This window comes from Aegilops tauschii, chromosome 1, assembly GCF_002575655.3.
Source record: "Aegilops tauschii subsp. strangulata cultivar AL8/78 chromosome 1, Aet v6.0, whole genome shotgun sequence".
NCBI classification, from domain to species: domain Eukaryota; kingdom Viridiplantae; phylum Streptophyta; class Magnoliopsida; order Poales; family Poaceae; genus Aegilops; species Aegilops tauschii.
The window spans coordinates 33493305-33506241 of record NC_053035.3 but is presented as its reverse complement, the minus strand read 5'-3'; the positions used below and the strand labels follow the sequence as shown (position 1 = coordinate 33506241).

The 12937-nt window shown below is 50.8% G+C and overlaps 31 non-coding genes across 31 annotated transcripts; all 31 read right to left on the bottom strand.

The window, feature by feature from the left end:
• Window positions 1–23: 23 nt before the first annotated feature.
• Window positions 24–142, bottom strand: LOC141040356 (5S ribosomal RNA). The gene has a single exon (XR_012201259.1). It is a non-coding gene; the product is annotated as a 5S ribosomal RNA (ribosomal RNA).
• A 302-nt stretch (window positions 143–444) lies between these two features.
• Window positions 445–563, bottom strand: LOC141039493 (5S ribosomal RNA). The gene has a single exon (XR_012200422.1). It is a non-coding gene; the product is annotated as a 5S ribosomal RNA (ribosomal RNA).
• A 301-nt stretch (window positions 564–864) lies between these two features.
• On the bottom strand, window positions 865–983 carry LOC141040427 (5S ribosomal RNA). The gene has a single exon (XR_012201330.1). It is a non-coding gene; the product is annotated as a 5S ribosomal RNA (ribosomal RNA).
• A 302-nt stretch (window positions 984–1285) lies between these two features.
• LOC141039912 (5S ribosomal RNA) lies at window positions 1286–1405 on the bottom strand. Its single transcript, XR_012200845.1, has one exon. It is a non-coding gene; the product is annotated as a 5S ribosomal RNA (ribosomal RNA).
• A 302-nt stretch (window positions 1406–1707) lies between these two features.
• On the bottom strand, window positions 1708–1826 carry LOC141040355 (5S ribosomal RNA). Its single transcript, XR_012201258.1, has one exon. It is a non-coding gene; the product is annotated as a 5S ribosomal RNA (ribosomal RNA).
• A 302-nt stretch (window positions 1827–2128) lies between these two features.
• On the bottom strand, window positions 2129–2247 carry LOC141040354 (5S ribosomal RNA). Its single transcript, XR_012201257.1, has one exon. It is a non-coding gene; the product is annotated as a 5S ribosomal RNA (ribosomal RNA).
• A 302-nt stretch (window positions 2248–2549) lies between these two features.
• Window positions 2550–2668, bottom strand: LOC141040352 (5S ribosomal RNA). The gene has a single exon (XR_012201255.1). It is a non-coding gene; the product is annotated as a 5S ribosomal RNA (ribosomal RNA).
• A 302-nt stretch (window positions 2669–2970) lies between these two features.
• LOC141040351 (5S ribosomal RNA) lies at window positions 2971–3089 on the bottom strand. Its single transcript, XR_012201254.1, has one exon. It is a non-coding gene; the product is annotated as a 5S ribosomal RNA (ribosomal RNA).
• A 297-nt stretch (window positions 3090–3386) lies between these two features.
• LOC141040001 (5S ribosomal RNA) lies at window positions 3387–3505 on the bottom strand. Its single transcript, XR_012200934.1, has one exon. It is a non-coding gene; the product is annotated as a 5S ribosomal RNA (ribosomal RNA).
• A 302-nt stretch (window positions 3506–3807) lies between these two features.
• Window positions 3808–3926, bottom strand: LOC141039395 (5S ribosomal RNA). The gene has a single exon (XR_012200325.1). It is a non-coding gene; the product is annotated as a 5S ribosomal RNA (ribosomal RNA).
• A 302-nt stretch (window positions 3927–4228) lies between these two features.
• LOC141039632 (5S ribosomal RNA) lies at window positions 4229–4347 on the bottom strand. Its single transcript, XR_012200562.1, has one exon. It is a non-coding gene; the product is annotated as a 5S ribosomal RNA (ribosomal RNA).
• A 302-nt stretch (window positions 4348–4649) lies between these two features.
• Window positions 4650–4768, bottom strand: LOC141040350 (5S ribosomal RNA). Its single transcript, XR_012201253.1, has one exon. It is a non-coding gene; the product is annotated as a 5S ribosomal RNA (ribosomal RNA).
• A 302-nt stretch (window positions 4769–5070) lies between these two features.
• On the bottom strand, window positions 5071–5189 carry LOC141039393 (5S ribosomal RNA). Its single transcript, XR_012200323.1, has one exon. It is a non-coding gene; the product is annotated as a 5S ribosomal RNA (ribosomal RNA).
• Window positions 5190–5491: 302 nt separating this feature from the next.
• On the bottom strand, window positions 5492–5610 carry LOC141040489 (5S ribosomal RNA). The gene has a single exon (XR_012201392.1). It is a non-coding gene; the product is annotated as a 5S ribosomal RNA (ribosomal RNA).
• Window positions 5611–5912: 302 nt separating this feature from the next.
• LOC141040448 (5S ribosomal RNA) lies at window positions 5913–6031 on the bottom strand. Its single transcript, XR_012201351.1, has one exon. It is a non-coding gene; the product is annotated as a 5S ribosomal RNA (ribosomal RNA).
• Window positions 6032–6334: 303 nt separating this feature from the next.
• On the bottom strand, window positions 6335–6453 carry LOC141039660 (5S ribosomal RNA). Its single transcript, XR_012200590.1, has one exon. It is a non-coding gene; the product is annotated as a 5S ribosomal RNA (ribosomal RNA).
• A 302-nt stretch (window positions 6454–6755) lies between these two features.
• On the bottom strand, window positions 6756–6874 carry LOC141040447 (5S ribosomal RNA). The gene has a single exon (XR_012201350.1). It is a non-coding gene; the product is annotated as a 5S ribosomal RNA (ribosomal RNA).
• Window positions 6875–7176: 302 nt separating this feature from the next.
• On the bottom strand, window positions 7177–7295 carry LOC141039635 (5S ribosomal RNA). Its single transcript, XR_012200565.1, has one exon. It is a non-coding gene; the product is annotated as a 5S ribosomal RNA (ribosomal RNA).
• A 302-nt stretch (window positions 7296–7597) lies between these two features.
• LOC141040553 (5S ribosomal RNA) lies at window positions 7598–7716 on the bottom strand. Its single transcript, XR_012201456.1, has one exon. It is a non-coding gene; the product is annotated as a 5S ribosomal RNA (ribosomal RNA).
• Window positions 7717–8018: 302 nt separating this feature from the next.
• LOC141039751 (5S ribosomal RNA) lies at window positions 8019–8137 on the bottom strand. Its single transcript, XR_012200681.1, has one exon. It is a non-coding gene; the product is annotated as a 5S ribosomal RNA (ribosomal RNA).
• Window positions 8138–8439: 302 nt separating this feature from the next.
• LOC141039392 (5S ribosomal RNA) lies at window positions 8440–8558 on the bottom strand. Its single transcript, XR_012200321.1, has one exon. It is a non-coding gene; the product is annotated as a 5S ribosomal RNA (ribosomal RNA).
• A 301-nt stretch (window positions 8559–8859) lies between these two features.
• On the bottom strand, window positions 8860–8978 carry LOC141040488 (5S ribosomal RNA). Its single transcript, XR_012201391.1, has one exon. It is a non-coding gene; the product is annotated as a 5S ribosomal RNA (ribosomal RNA).
• Window positions 8979–9280: 302 nt separating this feature from the next.
• LOC141040446 (5S ribosomal RNA) lies at window positions 9281–9399 on the bottom strand. The gene has a single exon (XR_012201349.1). It is a non-coding gene; the product is annotated as a 5S ribosomal RNA (ribosomal RNA).
• A 303-nt stretch (window positions 9400–9702) lies between these two features.
• Window positions 9703–9821, bottom strand: LOC141039659 (5S ribosomal RNA). The gene has a single exon (XR_012200589.1). It is a non-coding gene; the product is annotated as a 5S ribosomal RNA (ribosomal RNA).
• A 302-nt stretch (window positions 9822–10123) lies between these two features.
• On the bottom strand, window positions 10124–10242 carry LOC141040445 (5S ribosomal RNA). Its single transcript, XR_012201348.1, has one exon. It is a non-coding gene; the product is annotated as a 5S ribosomal RNA (ribosomal RNA).
• Window positions 10243–10544: 302 nt separating this feature from the next.
• Window positions 10545–10663, bottom strand: LOC141039634 (5S ribosomal RNA). The gene has a single exon (XR_012200564.1). It is a non-coding gene; the product is annotated as a 5S ribosomal RNA (ribosomal RNA).
• A 302-nt stretch (window positions 10664–10965) lies between these two features.
• On the bottom strand, window positions 10966–11084 carry LOC141040552 (5S ribosomal RNA). Its single transcript, XR_012201455.1, has one exon. It is a non-coding gene; the product is annotated as a 5S ribosomal RNA (ribosomal RNA).
• A 302-nt stretch (window positions 11085–11386) lies between these two features.
• Window positions 11387–11505, bottom strand: LOC141040068 (5S ribosomal RNA). Its single transcript, XR_012200998.1, has one exon. It is a non-coding gene; the product is annotated as a 5S ribosomal RNA (ribosomal RNA).
• Window positions 11506–11807: 302 nt separating this feature from the next.
• Window positions 11808–11926, bottom strand: LOC141040444 (5S ribosomal RNA). Its single transcript, XR_012201347.1, has one exon. It is a non-coding gene; the product is annotated as a 5S ribosomal RNA (ribosomal RNA).
• A 302-nt stretch (window positions 11927–12228) lies between these two features.
• LOC141039452 (5S ribosomal RNA) lies at window positions 12229–12347 on the bottom strand. Its single transcript, XR_012200381.1, has one exon. It is a non-coding gene; the product is annotated as a 5S ribosomal RNA (ribosomal RNA).
• A 302-nt stretch (window positions 12348–12649) lies between these two features.
• On the bottom strand, window positions 12650–12768 carry LOC141039750 (5S ribosomal RNA). Its single transcript, XR_012200680.1, has one exon. It is a non-coding gene; the product is annotated as a 5S ribosomal RNA (ribosomal RNA).
• Window positions 12769–12937: the final 169 nt, after the last annotated feature.

The window sequence follows — 12937 nt, the reverse complement described above, 5'->3', positions numbered from 1 at the left end:
GCGGTGCAAAAAAAATTAAAAAGGGAATGCAACACGAGGACTTCCCAGGAGGTCACCCATCCTAGTACTACTCTCGCCCAAGCACGCTTAACTTCGGAGTTCTGATGGGATCCGGTGCTTTAGTGCTGGTATGATCGCATCCGACTTGTTACCCCCTTCTTCGTCCCTTATGCTTGCCCCTCCCAGCTCCACTACACACACGATTGCACATTTCTTTGGCCGCTCCCGCTCAACTACGGAGACGAGTTTTACCACGGTTCAACCGCACCAGTGCCTATTTACCATGGTTTCGACCCCTTTCAGAACACGCTTGCCGCCGCTAGACGCGTGAATAATGAGCAGCGAGCTAAAACTTACCGTAAACGTGCAAAATAATAAAACGTGCTAAACATACGTCGCGCTCGTGCGTTTTGTTTTGCACGCGGTGCAAAAAAAATTAAAAAAGGAATGCAACACAAGGACTTCCCAGGAGGTCACCCATCCTAGTACTACTCTCGCCCAAGCACGCTTAACTTCGGAGTTCTGACGAGATCCGGTGCTTTAGTGCTGGTATGATCGCATCCAACATGTTACCCCCGTCTTCGTCCCTTATGCTTGCCCCTCCCAGCTCCACTACACACACGATTGCACATTCCTTTGGCCGCTCCCGCTCAACTACGGAGACGAGTTTTACCACGGTTCAACCGCACCAGTGCCTATTTACCATGGTTTCGACCCCTTTCAGAACACGCTTGCCGCCGCTAGACGCGTGAATAATGAGCAGCGAGCTAAAACTTACCGTAAACGTGCAAAATAATAAAACGTGCTAAACATACGTCGCGCTCGTGCGTTTTGTTTTGCACGCGGTGCAAAAAAAATTAAAAAGGAATGCAACACGAGGACTTCCCAGGAGGTCACCCATCCTAGTACTACTCTCGCCCAAGCACGCTTAACTTCGGAGTTCTGATGGGATCCGGTGCTTTAGTGCTGGTATGATCGCATACGACATGTTACCCCCATCTTCGTCCCTTATGCTTGCCCCTCCCAGCTCCACTACACACATGATTGCACATTCCTTTGGCCGCTCCCGCTCAACTACGGAGACGAGTTTTACCACGGTTCAACCGCACCAGTGCCTATTTACCATGGTTTCGACCCCTTTCAGAACACGCTTGCCGTCGCTAGACGCGTGAATAATGAGCAGCGAGCTAAAACTTACCGTAAACGTGCAAAATAATAAAACGTGCTAAACATACGTCGCGCTCGTGCGTTTTGTTTTGCACGCGGTGCAAAAAAAATTAAAAAGGGAATGCAAACCCGAGGACTTCCCAGGAGGTCACCCATCCTAGTACTACTCTCGCCCAAGCACGCTTAACTTCGGAGTTCTGATGGGATCCGGTGCTTTAGTGCTCGTATGATCGCATCCGACATGTTACCCCCGTCTTCGTCCCTTATGCTTGCCCCTCCCAGCTCCACTACACACACGATTGCACATTCCTTTGGCCGCTCCCGCTCAACTACGGAGACGAGTTTTACCACGGTTCAACCGCGCCAGTGCCTATTTACCATGGTTTCGACCCCTTTCAGAACACGCTTGCCGCCGCTAGACGCGTGAATAATGAGCAGCGAGCTAAAACTTACCGTAAACGTGCAAAATAATAAAACGTGCTAAACATACGTCGCGCTCGTGCGTTTTGTTTTGCACGCGGTGCAAAAAAAATTAAAAAGGGAATGCAACACGAGGACTTCCCAGGAGGTCACCCATCCTAGTACTACTCTCGCCCAAGCACGCTTAACTTCGGAGTTCTGATGGGATCCGGTGCTTTAGTGCTGGTATGATCGCATCCGACATGTTACCCCCGTCTTCGTCCCTTATGCTTGCCCCTCCCAGCTCCACTACACACACGATTGCACATTCCTTTGGCCGCTCCCGCTCAACTACGGAGACGAGTTTTACCACGGTTCAACCGCGCCAGTGCCTATTTACCATGGTTTCGACCCCTTTCAGAACACGCTTGCCGCCGCTAGACGCGTGAATAATGAGCAGCGAGCTAAAACTTACCGTAAACGTGCAAAATAATAAAACGTGCTAAACATACGTCGCGCTCGTGCGTTTTGTTTTGCACGCGGTGCAAAAAAAATTAAAAAGGGAATGCAACACGAGGACTTCCCAGGAGGTCACCCATCCTAGTACTACTCTCGCCCAAGCACGCTTAACTTCGGAGTTCTGATGGGATCCGGTGCTTTAGTGCTGGTATGATCGCATCCGACATGTTACCCCCGTCTTCGTCCCTTATGCTTGCCCCTCCCAGCTCCACTACACACACGATTGCACATTCCTTTGGCCGCTCCCGCTCAACTACGGAGACGAGTTTTACCACGGTTCAACCGCACCAGTGCCTATTTACCATGGTTTCGACCCCTTTCAGAACACGCTTGCCGCCGCTAGACGCGTGAATAATGAGCAGCGAGCTAAAACTTACCGTAAACGTGCAAAATAATAAAACGTGCTAAACATACGTCGCGCTCGTGCGTTTTGTTTTGCACGCGGTGCAAAAAAAATTAAAAAGGGAATGCAACACGAGGACTTCCCAGGAGGTCACCCATCCTAGTACTACTCTCGCCCAAGCACGCTTAACTTCGGAGTTCTGATGGGATCCGGTGCTTTAGTGCTGGTATGATCGCATCCGACATGTTACCCCCGTCTTCGTCCCTTATGCTTGCCCCTCCCAGCTCCACTACACACACGATTGCACATTCCTTTGGCCGCTCCCGCTCAACTACGGAGACGAGTTTTACCACGGTTCAACCGCACCAGTGCCTATTTACCATGGTTTCGACCCCTTTCAGAACACGCTTGCCGCCGCTAGACGCGTGAATAATGAGCAGCGAGCTAAAACTTACCGTAAACGTGCAAAATAATAAAACGTGCTAAACATACGTCGCGCTCGTGCGTTTTGTTTTGCACGCGGTGCAAAAAAAATTAAAAAGGGAATGCAACACGAGGACTTCCCAGGAGGTCACCCATCCTAGTACTACTCTCGCCCAAGCACGCTTAACTTCGGAGTTCTGATGGGATCCGGTGCTTTAGTGCTGGTATGATCGCATCCGACATGTTACCCCCGTCTTCGTCCCTTATGCTTGCCCCTCCCAGCTCCACTACACACACGATTGCACATTCCTTTGGCCGCTCCCGCTCAACTACGGAGACGAGTTTTACCACGGTTCAACCGCACCAGTGCCTATTTACCATGGTTTCGACCCCTTTCAGAACACGCTTGCGGCCGCTAGACGCGTGAATAATGAGCAGCGAGCTAAAACTTACCGTAAACGTGCAAAATAATAAAACGTGCTAAACATACGTCGCGCTCGTGCGTTTTGTTTTGCACGCGGTGCAAAAAAATTAAAAAGGGCAACACGAGGACTTCCCAGGAGGTCACCCATCCTAGTAGTACTCTCGCCCAAGCACGCTTAACTTCGGAGTTCTGATGGGATCCGGTGCTTTAGTGCTGGTATGATCGCATCCGACATGTTACCCCCGTCTTTGTCCCTTATGCTTGCCCCTCCCAGCTCCACTACACACACGATTGCACATTCCTTTGGCCGCTCCCGCTCAACTACGGAGACGAGTTTTACCACGGTTCAACCGCACCAGTGCCTATTTACCATGGTTTCGACCCCTTTCAGAACACGCTTGCCGCCGCTAGACGCTTGAATAATGAGCAGCGAGCTAAAACTTACCGTAAACGTGCAAAATAATAAAACGTGCTAAACATACGTCACGCTCGTGCGTTTTGTTTTGCACGCGGTGCAAAAAAAACTAAAAAGGGAATGCAACACGAGGACTTCCCAGGAGGTCACCCATCCTAGTACTACTCTCGCCCAAGCACGCTTAACTTCGGAGTTCTGTTGGGATCCGGTGCTTTAGTGCTGGTATGATCGCATCCGACATGTTACCCCCGTCTTCGTCCCTTATGCTTGCCCCTCCCAGCTCCACTACACACACGATTGCACATTCCTTTGGCCGCTCCCGCTCAACTACGGAGACGAGTTTTACCATGGTTCAACCGCACCAGTGCCTATTTACCATGGTTTCGACCCCTTTCAGAACACGCTTGCCGCCGCTAGACGCGTGAATAATGAGCAGCGAGCTAAAACTTACCGTAAACGTGCAAAATAATAAAACGTGCTAAACATACGTCGCGCTCGTGCGTTTTGTTTTGCACGCGGTGCAAAAAAAATTAAAAAGGGAATGCAACACGAGCACTTCCCAGGAGGTCACCCATCCTAGTACTACTCTCGCCCAAGCACGCTTAACTTCGGAGTTCTGATGGGATTCGGTGCTTTAGTGCTGGTATGATCGCATCCGACATGTTACCCCCGTCTTCGTCCCTTATGCTTGCCCCTCCCAGCTCCACTACACACACGATTGCACATTCCTTTGGCCGCTCCCGCTCAACTACGGAGACGAGTTTTACCACGGTTCAACCACACCAGTGCCTATTTACCATGGTTTCGACCCCTTTCAGAACACGCTTGCCGCCGCTAGACGCGTGAATAATGAGCAGCGAGCTAAAACTTACCGTAAACGTGCAAAATAATAAAACGTGCTAAACATACGTCGCGCTCGTGCGTTTTGTTTTGCACGCGGTGCAAAAAAAATTAAAAAGGGAATGCAACACGAGGACTTCCCAGGAGGTCACCCATCCTAGTACTACTCTCGCCCAAGCACGCTTAACTTCGGAGTTCTGATGGGATCCGGTGCTTTAGTGCTGGTATGATCGCATCCGACATGTTACCCCCGTCTTTGTCCCTTATGCTTGCCCCTCCCAGCTCCACTACACACACGATTGCACATTCCTTTGGCCGCTCCCGCTCAACTACGGAGACGAGTTTTACCACGGTTCAACCGCACTAGTGCCTATTTACCATGGTTTCGACCCCTTTCAGAACACGCTTGCCGCCGCTAGACGCGTGAATAATGAGCAGCGAGCTAAAACTTACCGTAAACGTGCAAAATAATAAAACGTGCTAAACATACGTCGCGCTCGTGCGTTTTGTTTTGCACGCGGTGCAAAAAAAATTAAAAAGGGAATGCAACACGAGGACTTCCCAGGAGGTCACCCATCCTAGTACTACTCTCGCCCAAGCACGCTTAACTTCGGAGTTCTGTTGGGATCCGGTGCTTTAGTGCTGGTATGATCGCATCCGACATGTTACCCCCGTCTTCGTCCCTTATGCTTGCCCCTCCCAGCTCCACTACACACACGATTGCACATTCCTTTGGCCGCTCCCGCTCAACTACGGAGACGAGTTTTACCACGGTTCAACCGCACCAGTGCCTATTTACCATGGTTTCGACCCCTTTCAGAACACGCTTGCCGCCGCTAGACGCGTGAATAATGAGCAGCGAGCTAAAACTTACCGTAAACGTGCAAAATAATAAAACGTGCTAAACATACGTCGCGCTCGTGCGTTTTGTTTTGCACGCGGTGCAAAAAAAATTAAAAAGGGAATGCAACACGAGCACTTCCCAGGAGGTCACCCATCCTAGTACTACTCTCGCCCAAGCACGCTTAACTTCGGAGTTCTGATGGGATCCGGTGCTTTAGTGCTGGTATGATCGCATCCGACATGTTACCCCCGTCTTCGTCCCTTATGCTTGCCCCTCCCAGCTCCACTACACACACGATTGCACATTCCTTTGGCCGCTCCCGCTCAACTACGGAGACGAGTTTTACCACGGTTCAACCGCACCAGTGCCTATTTACCATGGTTTCGACCCCTTTCAGAACACGCTTGCCGCCGCTAGACGCGTGAATAATGAGCAGCGAGCTAAAACTTACCGTAAACGTGCAAAATAATAAAATGTGCTAAACATACGTCGCGCTCGTGCGTTTTGTTTTGCACGCGGTGCAAAAAAAATTAAAAAGGGAATGCAACACGAGGACCTCCCAGGAGGTCACCCATCCTAGTACTACTCTCGCCCAAGCACGCTTAACTTCGGAGTTCTGATGGGATCCGGTGCTTTAGTGCTGGTATGATCGCATCCGACATGTTACCCCCGTCTTCGTCCCTTATGCTTGCCCCTCCCAGCTCCACTACACACACGATTGCACATTCCTTTGGCCGCTCCCGCTCAACTACGGAGACGAGTTTTACCACGGTTCAACCGCACCAGTGCCTATTTACCATGGTTTCGACCCCTTTCAGAACACGCTTGCCGCCGCTAGACGCGTGAATAATGAGCAGCGAGCTAAAACTTACCGTAAACGTGCAAAATAATAAAACGTGCTAAACATACGTCGCGCTCGTGCGTTTTGTTTTGCACGCGGTACAAAAAAAAATTAAAAAGGGAATGCAACAAGAGGACCTCCCAGGAGGTCACCCATCCTAGTACTACTCTCGCCCAAGCACGCTTAACTTCGGAGTTCTGATGGGATCCGGTGCTTTAGTGCTGGTATGATCGCATCCGACATGTTACCCCCGTCTTTGTCCCTTATGCTTGCCCCTCCCAGCTCCACTACACACACGATTGCACATTCCTTTGGCCGCTCCCGCTCAACTACGGAGGCGAGTTTTACCACGGTTCAACCGCACCAGTGCCTATTTACCATGGTTTCGACCCCTTTCAGAACACGCTTGCCGCCGCTAGACGCGTGAATAATGAGCAGCGAGCTAAAACTTACCGTAAACGTGCAAAATAATAAAACATGCTAAACATACGTCGCGCTCGTGCGTTTTGTTTTGCACGCGGTGCAAAAAAAATTAAAAAGGGAATGCAACACGAGGACCTCCCAGGAGGTCACCCATCCTAGTACTACTCTCGCCCAAGCACGCTTAACTTCGGAGTTCTGATGGGATCCGGTGCTTTAGTGCTGGTATGATCGCATCCGACATGTTACCCCCGTCTTCGTCCCTTATGCTTGCCCCTCCCAGCTCCACTACACACACGATTGCACATTCCTTTGGCCGCTCCCGCTCAACTACGGAGACGAGTTTTACCACGGTTCAACCGCACCAGTGCCTATTTACCATGGTTTCGACCCCTTTCAGAACACGCTTGCCGCCGCTAGACGCGTGAATAATGAGCAGCGAGCTAAAACTTACCGTAAACGTGCAAAATAATAAAACGTGCTAAACATACGTCGCGCTCGTGCGTTTTGTTTTGCACGCGGTGCAAAAAAAATTAAAAAGGGAATGCAACACGAGGACCTCCCAGGAGGTCACCTATCCTAGTACTACTCTCGCCCAAGCACGCTTAACTGCGGAGTTCTGATGGGATCCGGTGCTTTAGTGCTGGTATGATCGCATCCGACATGTTACCCCCGTCTTCGTCCCTTATGCTTGCCCCTCCCAGCTCCACTACACGCACGATTGCACATTCCTTTGGCCGCTCCCGCTCAACTACGGAGACGAGTTTTACCACGGTTCAACCGCACCAGTGCCTATTTACCATGGTTTCGACCCCTTCCAGAACACGCTTGCCGCCGCTAGACGCGTGAATAATGAGCAGCGAGCTAAAACTTACCGTAAACGTGCAAAATAATAAAACGTGCTAAACATACGTCGCGCTCGTGCGTTTTGTTTTGCACGCGGTGCAAAAAAAATTAAAAAGGGAATGCAACACGAGGACTTCCAAGGAGGTCACCCATCCTAGTACTACTCTCGCCCAAGCACGCTTAACTTCGGAGTTCTGATGGGATCCGGTGCTTTAGTGCTGGTATGATCGCATCCGACATGTTACCCCCATCTTCGTCCCTTATGCTTGCCCCTCCCAGCTCCACTACACACACAATTGCACATTCCTTTGGCCGCTCCCGCTCAACTACGGAGACGAGTTTTACCACGGTTCAACCGCACTAGTGCCTATTTACCATGGTTTCGACCCCTTTCAGAACACGCTTGCCGCCGCTAGACGCGTGAATAATGAGCAGCGAGCTAAAACTTACCGTAAACGTGCAAAATAATAAAACGTGCTAAACATACGTCGCGCTCGTGCGTTTTGTTTTGCACGCGGTGCAAAAAAAATTAAAAAGGGAATGCTACACGAGGACCTCCCAGGAGGTCACCCATCCTAGTACTACTCTCGCCCAAGCACGCTTAACTCCGGAGTTCTGATGGGATCCGGTGCTTTAGTGCTGGTATGATCGCATCCGACATGTTACCCCCGTCTTCGTCCCTTATGCTTGCCCCTCCCAGCTCCACTACACACACGATTGCACATTCCTTTGGCCGCTCCCGCTCAACTACGGAGACGAGTTTTACCACGGTTCAACCGCACCAGTGCCTATTTACCATGGTTTCGACCCCTTTCAGAACACGCCTGCCGCCGCTAGACGCGTGAATAATGAGCAGCGAGCTAAAACTTACCGTAAACGTGCAAAATAATAAAACGTGCTAAACATACGTCGCGCTCGTGCGTTTTGTTTTGCACGCGGTGCAAAAAAAATTAAAAAGGGAATGCAACACGAGGACTTCCCAGGAGGTCACCCATCCTAGTACTACTCTCGCCCAAGCACGCTTAACTTCGGAGTTCTGTTGGGATCCGGTGCTTTAGTGCTGGTATGATCGCATCCAACATGTTACCCCCTCTTCGTCCCTTATGCTTGCCCCTCCCAGCTCCACTACACACACGATTGCACATTCCTTTGGCCGCTCCCGCTCAACTACGGAGACGAGTTTTACCACGGTTCAACCGCACCAGTGCCTATTTACCATGGTTTCGACCCCTTTCAGAACACGCTTGCCGCCGCTAGACGCGTGAATAATGAGCAGCGAGCTAAAACTTACCGTAAACGTGCAAAATAATAAAACGTGCTAAACATACGTCGCGCTCGTGCGTTTTGTTTTGCACGCGGTGCAAAAAAAATAAAAAAGGGAATGCAACACGAGCACTTCCCAGGAGGTCACCCATCCTAGTACTACTCTCGCCCAAGCACGCTTAACTTCGGAGTTCTGATGGGATCCGGTGCTTTAGTGCTGGTATGATCGCATCCGACATGTTACCCCCGTCTTCGTCCCTTATGCTTGCCCCTCCCAGCTCCACTACACACACGATTGCACATTCCTTTGGCCGCTCCCGCTCAACTACGGAGACGAGTTTTACCACGGTTCAACCGCACCAGTGCCTATTTACCATGGTTTCGACCCCTTTCAGAACACGCTTGCCGCCGCTAGACGCGTGAATAATGAGCAGCGAGCTAAAACTTACCGTAAACGTGCAAAATAATAAAATGTGCTAAACATACGTCGCGCTCGTGCGTTTTGTTTTGCACGCGGTGCAAAAAAAATTAAAAAGGGAATGCAACACGAGGACCTCCCAGGAGGTCACCCATCCTAGTACTACTCTCGCCCAAGCACGCTTAACTTCGGAGTTCTGATGGGATCCGGTGCTTTAGTGCTGGTATGATCGCATCCGACATGTTACCCCCGTCTTCGTCCCTTATGCTTGCCCCTCCCAGCTCCACTACACACACGATTGCACATTCCTTTGGCCGCTCCCGCTCAACTACGGAGACGAGTTTTACCACGGTTCAACCGCACCAGTGCCTATTTACCATGGTTTCGACCCCTTTCAGAACACGCTTGCCGCCGCTAGACGCGTGAATAATGAGCAGCGAGCTAAAACTTACCGTAAACGTGCAAAATAATAAAACGTGCTAAACATACGTCGCGCTCGTGCGTTTTGTTTTGCACGCGGTACAAAAAAAAATTAAAAAGGGAATGCAACAAGAGGACCTCCCAGGAGGTCACCCATCCTAGTACTACTCTCGCCCAAGCACGCTTAACTTCGGAGTTCTGATGGGATCCGGTGCTTTAGTGCTGGTATGATCGCATCCGACATGTTACCCCCGTCTTCGTCCCTTATGCTTGCCCCTCCCAGCTCCACTACACACACGATTGCACATTCCTTTGGCCGCTCCCGCTCAACTACGGAGGCGAGTTTTACCACGGTTCAACCGCACCAGTGCCTATTTACCATGGTTTCGACCCCTTTCAGAACACGCTTGCCGCCGCTAGACGCGTGAATAATGAGCAGCGAGCTAAAACTTACCGTAAACGTGCAAAATAATAAAACATGCTAAACATACGTCGCGCTCGTGCGTTTTGTTTTGCACGCGGTGCAAAAAAAATTAAAAAGGGAATGCAACACGAGGACCTCCCAGGAGGTCACCCATCCTAGTACTACTCTCGCCCAAGCACGCTTAACTTCGGAGTTCTGATGGGATCCGGTGCTTTAGTGCTGGTATGATCGCATCCGACATGTTACCCCCGTCTTCGTCCCTTATGCTTGCCCCTCCCAGCTCCACTACACACACGATTGCACATTCCTTTGGCCGCTCCCGCTCAACTACGGAGACGAGTTTTACCACGGTTCAACCGCACCAGTGCCTATTTACCATGGTTTCGACCCCTTTCAGAACACGCTTGCCGCCGCTAGACGCGTGAATAATGAGCAGCGAGCTAAAACTTACCGTAAACGTGCAAAATAATAAAACGTGCTAAACATACGTCGCGCTCGTGCGTTTTGTTTTGCACGCGGTGCAAAAAAAATTAAAAAGGGAATGCAACACGAGGACCTCCCAGGAGGTCACCTATCCTAGTACTACTCTCGCCCAAGCACGCTTAACTGCGGAGTTCTGATGGGATCCGGTGCTTTAGTGCTGGTATGATCGCATCCGACATGTTACCCCCGTCTTCGTCCCTTATGCTTGCCCCTCCCAGCTCCACTACACGCACGATTGCACATTCCTTTGGCCGCTCCCGCTCAACTACGGAGACGAGTTTTACCACGGTTCAACCGCACCAGTGCCTATTTACCATGGTTTCGACCCCTTCCAGAACACGCTTGCCGCCGCTAGACGCGTGAATAATGAGCAGCGAGCTAAAACTTACCGTAAACGTGCAAAATAATAAAACGTGCTAAACATACGTCGCGCTCGTGCGTTTTGTTTTGCACGCGGTGCAAAAAAAATTAAAAAGGGAATGCAACACGAGGACTTCCAAGGAGGTCACCCATCCTAGTACTACTCTCGCCCAAGCACGCTTAACTTCGGAGTTCTGATGGGATCCGGTGCTTTAGTGCTGGTATGATCGCATCCGACATGTTACCCCCGTCTTCGTCCCTTATGCTTGCCCCTCCCAGCTCCACTACACACACGATTGCACATTCCTTTGGCCGCTCCCGCTCAACTACGGAGACGAGTTTTACCACGGTTCAACCGCACCAGTGCCTATTTACCATGGTTTCGACCCCTTTCAGAACACGCTTGCCGCCGCTAGACGCGTGAATAATGAGCAGCGAGCTAAAACTTACCGTAAACGTGCAAAATAATAAAACGTGCTAAACATACGTCGCGCTCGTGCATTTTGTTTTGCACGCGGTGCAAAAAAAATTAAAAAGGGAATGCAACACGAGGACTTCCCAGGAGGTCACCCATCCTAGTACTACTCTCGCCAAAGCACGCTTAACTCCGAAGTTCTGATGGGATCCGGTGCTTTAGTGCTGCTATGATCGCATCCGACATGTTACCCCCGTCTTCGTCCCTTATGCTTGCCCCTCCCAGCTCCACTACACACACGATTGCACATTCCTTTGGCCGCTCCCGCTCAACTACGGAGACGAGTTTTACCACGGTTCAACCGCACCAGTGCCTATTTACCATGGTTTCGACCCCTTTCAGAACACGCTTGCCGCCGCTAGCCGCGTGAATAATGAGCAGCGAGCTAAAACTTACCGTAAACGTGCAAAATAATAAAACGTGCTAAACATACGTCGCGCTCGTGCGTTTTGTTTTGCACGCGGTGCAAAAAAAATTAAAAAGGGAATGCAACACGAGGACCTCCCAGGAGGTCACCCATCCTAGTACTACTCTCGCCCAAGCACGCTTAACTTCGGAGTTCTGATGGGATCCGGTGCTTTAGTGCTGGTATGATCGCATCCGACATGTTACCCCCGTCTTCGTCCCTTATGCTTGCCCCTCCCAGCTCCACTACACACACGATTGCACATTCCTTTGGCCGCTCCCGCTCAACTACGGAGACGAGTTTTACCACGGTTCAACCGCACCAGTGCCTATTTACCATGGTTTCGACCCCTTTCAGAACACGCCTGCCGCCGCTAGACGCGTGAATAATGAGCAGCGAGCTAAAACTTACCGTAAACGTGCAAAATAATAAAACGTGCTAAACATACGTCGCGCTCGTGCGTTTTGTTTTGCAGGCGGTGCAAAAAAAATTAAAAAGGGAATGCAACACGAGGACCTCCCAGGAGGTCACCCATCCTAGTACTACTCTCGCCCAAGCACGCTTAACTCCGGAGTTCTGATGGGATCCGGTGCTTTAGTGCTGGTATGATCGCATCCGACATGTTACCCCCGTCTTCGTCCCTTATGCTTGCCCCTCCCAGCTCCACTACACACACGATTGCACATTCCTTTGGCCGCTCCCGCTCAACTACGGAGACGAGTTTTACCACGGTTCAACCGCACCAGTGCCTATTTACCATGGTTTCGACCCCTTTCAGAACACGCCTGCCGCCGCTAGACGCGTGAATAATGAGCAGCGAGCTAAAACTTACCGTAAACGTGCAAAATAATAAAACGTGCTAAACATACGTCGCGCTCGTGCGTTTTGTTTTGCACGCGGTGCAAAAAAAATTAAAAAGGGAATGCTACACGAGGACCTCCCAGGAGGTCACCCATCCTAGTACTACTCTCGCCCAAGCACGCTTAACTCCGGAGTTCTGATGGGATCCGGTGCTTTAGTGCTGGTATGATCGCATCCGACATGTTACCCCCGTCTTCGTCCCTTATGCTTGCCCCTCCCAGCTCCACTACACACACGATTGCACATTCCTTTGGCCGCTCCCGCTCAACTACGGAGACGAGTTTTACCACGGTTCAACCGCACCAGTGCCTATTTACCATGGTTTCGACCCCTTTCAGAACAAGCT